At 37.0% G+C, this 4,997-nt stretch overlaps 1 protein-coding gene across 3 annotated transcripts in view; it reads right to left on the bottom strand.

Moving 5' to 3' along the window:
• The window catches only part of LOC107586118 (dematin-like), an 18,634-nt gene extending 16,324 nt beyond the window's left edge, over positions 1-2,310 (bottom strand). Inside the window, exon 1 of one of the 3 annotated variants that reach the window (XM_016273350.1) lies at positions 2,020-2,310. The gene's annotated coding sequence lies outside the window, so the exon portion shown is untranslated. The remainder of the gene's footprint in view (positions 1-2,019) is intronic. The other 2 variants (XM_016273348.1, XM_016273349.1) reach the window with 2 other exon arrangements.
• Between the last annotated feature and the right edge of the window lie 2,687 nt (positions 2,311-4,997).

Raw genomic sequence — 4,997 nt, 5'->3', positions numbered from 1 at the left:
GCGTGGCCTAATGGATAGAGAGTTGGACTTGAAACCCGAAGGTCACGGGTTCGAGTCTCAGGTCCAGCAGGGATTGTTGGTGGGGGGAGTAAATGTACAGCGCTCTCACCTTCAATACCACGACTGAGGTGCCCTTGAGCATGGCACTGAACCTCCAACTGCTCCCTGAGACAACAAAAATGGCTGCCCACTGCTCCGGGTGTGTGTTCACGGTGTGTGTCTTCACTGCTGTGTGTGTGCACTTTGGATGGGATAAATGCAGAGCACTAATTCAGAGTATGGGTCGCCACACGTCACGTCACTTGTGTATTATTAATGTACCGAGAACGTAAGAATGGCATGTACACTCACAACAGGATAAAAACTTGAATTTTACCACAAAACATGCTGATCAACCAGAGAGAAACTTATAATCCACTATTACCATCACTCTGTTAAAGACAGCACAGTGTGTATTAATGGACCTGCTTCTGGCATTGGAGAAAACAGTGTGTGTTAATAAGGAAGCAAGGCAGCACACTCATGAGATCCAGAGAAAGTCCTTATCTCCCATCAGACAAGGAGTTTCAGCATGCATGAGTAAGCAGTCAGGGAACATGATTCTTATTCACTGCAAATAAATACTTTTCTTAATCAGTATTTGTGCCTCAAAACTAAATAACGAACACAGTTTTGCTTCTCAAGTCAATTTTGTTTCAGTACTACAACGCCTCTCGACTGTCGTGAGGAACACAAAATAAACGCACAGCAATATTTAGCTACAGGTGGAAATGGCAGCAGGGAATATGCCATCAGAGACTGAAAAATCTCTGGATCAAGACAATCACCATGTGACTCTTTGCTCCTTACATGATCTTACAGCCTTTTATATGATGATGAGAAAGTCTTTTCACTGCCACCATCAGTGCTGTCACTTCAGAGTGTGTGATCATGAGGAAATGGTTTGTTTTCCCGTCTGCAGACAATCCTTTGATAAATATTTCTACAAATATGAATCAGAGCTTCTGGTATTAGTCAAACACTTGTGATTTCCCACTAAGTATACTTTTAAAAGTCTATAGAAGTCTATAATAATAATACAAATAATTATCATAATCATCATCACTTTTATTGTCATCATTATTATTATGGCAAATTGAATTTCTTTGCCCTTATCATAAAAAACAAGTGTTCCTCAAAGAAAAAACTGCAGGACTAAAGGAAGCAGTAGTTTCCTGTTGCTTTTTACAGGAAAACACTGCAGCAGCGGGGACGAGTCTTAAGTGCCACCAATGAGACTGTTGCTGTTTTCCTCTCGTTTTTTTTTTTTTTACATTTATTTTCTCTGTTTTACTCGGTGTTATTTCGGGCCGCTAGAAGGGCGCAAGTATAATGTAATTCGCTAATAAATCAAACAAAAACGTTTATATATGTGCGAAATTTCATTGAATCATAATACAATTAGTTTAAATGCAAACTGCGTAAATATAGTTAATTAAACGACTCGAGTCATGAATAATAAGGGCAGTTAAAGAAAGGCCTATACAGAACACATTCTTTTTTAAGGTCTCAAGATTTTGTTGAAGGTTACGTACCCTAAGGACACATTTTATTTTCTATTCGGGCCTTTTAAATCCAGACTCATGAATAATAAGGGCAGTTAAAGGAAGGCCTATACAGAACACATTCTTTTTTTAAGGTCTCAAGATTTTGTTGAAGGTTACGTACCCTAAGGACACATTTTATTTTCTATTCGGGCCTTTTAAATCCAGATTCGACATTTTCAAATAAAGCTATAATTGTCCTCTAGACTAGAGATCGCGAGACTCTTCTGTGTATGTAGAAGGACAAGTGTCTGATGATGCCTCTGTATACCACAACCTCTACTGAGGCTTATGATCGATTACTATTAACAAATACATCAAACAACAGCGAACGATGACCGCAAATCCATACACATCTATAAATGTATCATATCCTGCACATTTCCCCCTGCATCCCAGCTATGTGTTGAGAAATAAACATGTCGCGTAATCGTACCTGAGACTGTAAAACAGCGGTTTATTCGGTCCTTTCCGTCCGGAGATGCAGAAATTCAAAGGTCTCTCAAACACTCACTGAATATCATTGCGTGGGTTACGCGTTCATATGCCTGTGCCACACTGGCCGTGTCTCAAACACCAGGGAGCTGCCTACATAGACCGCATTTTTGGGCGTCATAGTCGCTTTCGGCGTCAGCTGACTCGGAACGCATTAATAATCCCAAAAATGCGGTCTATGGTTTTTGAGATAACCACTGCGGAGCAAAATATGAAAAAAGTAAAAACATCTTTTACGGTAAAAAGCCATCCAGTCAGAGAAATTAAGTGTAAAAAGATGGGACCGTCCTGTTCCTCTTTCCTCCCTACGATGCGAACTATTTTATTTGTTTTTTAAATTTTTTTTAGCAGGGCATGCAATATTGCTGGAACTGATAAGCATATGTGCTATATTTTATCCTGCCATTAACCCCGGCAAATAATACAAAACCTTACATTTAGATTCTACTGCGATTATTAATTAGAAAGGGCGGGGATACCATTTCTTGATCTAAATAAGTCAAGGTATTTGAAAAAGCTATTTTAAAAATAAATAAACAACCAACAAATCAACAAAAAATATAGCGTACACTGTAAAAAAAAATAAAATCTGTAGTTTTTGCAAAATAATTTTGGCAGCTGTGGTTGCCAGAATAATTTTGTAAAAAAATACAGAAAAACAGTAAACACATTTACGGCCCAAAACGGTAAATTTGGCAGCATGAAACTGTAATTTACAAACAAGAAAATTTGAATGTAAACCAGTCAATTCAACAATGCACACTGCTATTCAAATCTGTTTTGTGCCTTTAACATACTGACAACCACCGTAATAATGCAGGTGGTAAAAGAGAAAGCCACATGAAGAATCAAAGCTCATCACAAGTAGCTTCGCCACAGGCAGAAGTATATACGGATATATAGAAGGTGCACAGAGTCATTCATGCAAACACTAAACACCACCATAACACACATGATACTTAAATAATGCATTCAACTTTCATTAAACAACAGAAGATGTAACAAAGCCCAAATATACATAACTAATAACAAAAACTATTTAAAAAACATGATTATTTAAACAAAATACTTTCAAATGTGGAGTGTCATGCAGGGAATTCTGGGAATATCAGTTAACAGATTTAAAATTAACAGCATTTTACTGTAAAATTACATGAAATGTCTGGTTAGCTATTTTACCGTTTTCCCCTGTATATCGTACGGGAACTTACTGTTAACCTATTAACAGTTTTTTTCCGTAGCGTTTTTACAAAATTTTACAGTTAAAATTACACTTATTTTTTACAGTGTATGTACATGAAGGCTTTAATCAGAAAGTTACCACTAGAGGGCGCAGAAAGGGGGAACTATGACGTCACTTTGTAGGCAAAAACCCGGAAGTGAGTTAGCATTTCAGCACTTCCGGTTCCATCATTCCAGAGTCAATAGATTTTTTTTTTTATGGGAGTTTGATTAAATCCCCTAAAATCAAGGTCCGTGGTTAACACAGGTTGGAAATATTTTCACGTTTTATTCTACGACATAAAACACACCAGTTGCACCCTACTCATGATTTTTTAAAACGTATGTTTCTTGAAAAAGACGGTTGCTCACAAGTTGCTAAATGGGACTACACGCGTTGTAGGAGACATTAAACGTCATCATGCCGAACAGTTGATAAATGTATAGTATTTTCCAGTTATAATTAGTGCAATTAAATGTAGAATAACCAATTAATAATTTCCCGCATTTTATATTGTTGTTCGACAATGTTTTTGCTTTGCCTCAAAATGCAACCCACAAGTCTTCGGATGGAAGATACTCCTTTTAATCGCTTGTTTCTGATGTGGAGACTCTGGGTTTCTACCATAAGGTAAACTCATTATTCCATGGGGCAAATTTTGCTTTAAAAAGCAATCGCAAGATCTTACAGCCTTAACGACCTAAAGACCTAAAGAAGACCTAACCGAAGATCACGTGATCACACACGGAAATCACTTCTGTGAAGTGACCATCGAATGTTCCCTTCACTAATGGACTTCTGGAAGGGCCCTTCGTGAAGGGATTCAGTTGTTCACTTTCGTTTGGAACGTCCCTACAAATGGCGTCCTCTTTAGTTAATTAATTTTAGATTAATTAACTAAAATAAATGTAATCTTACCATATCCAAAAACTTGCTCACTCTGCTGTTATTTAATAGATTAAAGGCCCTAGAATTTTATTGAATACTACGTGGGGACACGTTTTTAATTAAAATATTCATAATAATCAAGGATTTATTGGCTTTTAATGCACCTCATTTCGAAATGTACATAAATGCATGCTTTCATATGTGCTTTGGTTATGATTATTTCATTTATTCACTACTTACGATTATTTTGTTTCATTTGGTTCTAGTTTTGTATGTATTCCAGTTTTTATATGAAAAAGGTTCATGTAACCTGGATTCAAATTCATGCACAGAGTAAATCCTTTTCACTGAACATGCTTCTAAAAAGAAGTTGGAAAAGGTTGTCGGAAGCTTGGGAGAGCGACTGCGGTGTAGTTCTGAAGTTGAGCTTTTTAGTTCTGGCGCTGGTATTTAGGCTTCGGAATTCATAAAAGTTGTATTATTTTGTGAAGATTATCTCGATGGACAAAACGTGTAAGTGTCGTGAACTATGGTTGAACACAGTTAATTTTGTTTACTATAATCCAAAAGCCTATTTGCGATGCTAACAGCCGATTGGCCTACAAAGTGACGTCATAGCCCCCCCCCAACTCAATTTAGACAGCTACATTACATTTTCTATGAATATTTTGTTATTTTACATTAATAACTCGAATTATTTTAACTGCTTAACACATGACTAACCATTTTAGAGGGCACAGGCTCTTTTAAGCAGGAGTATTCCACTATTACATTTGAACATTAATCCTCCACAACAACCACCCACCCAC

Source organism: Sinocyclocheilus grahami, unplaced genomic scaffold (genome assembly GCF_001515645.1).
Source record: "Sinocyclocheilus grahami isolate Dianchi unplaced genomic scaffold, SAMN03320097.WGS_v1.1 scaffold78.1, whole genome shotgun sequence".
Taxonomy (NCBI): domain Eukaryota; kingdom Metazoa; phylum Chordata; class Actinopteri; order Cypriniformes; family Cyprinidae; genus Sinocyclocheilus; species Sinocyclocheilus grahami.
This window is presented reverse-complemented; position numbering and strand designations above follow the sequence as displayed.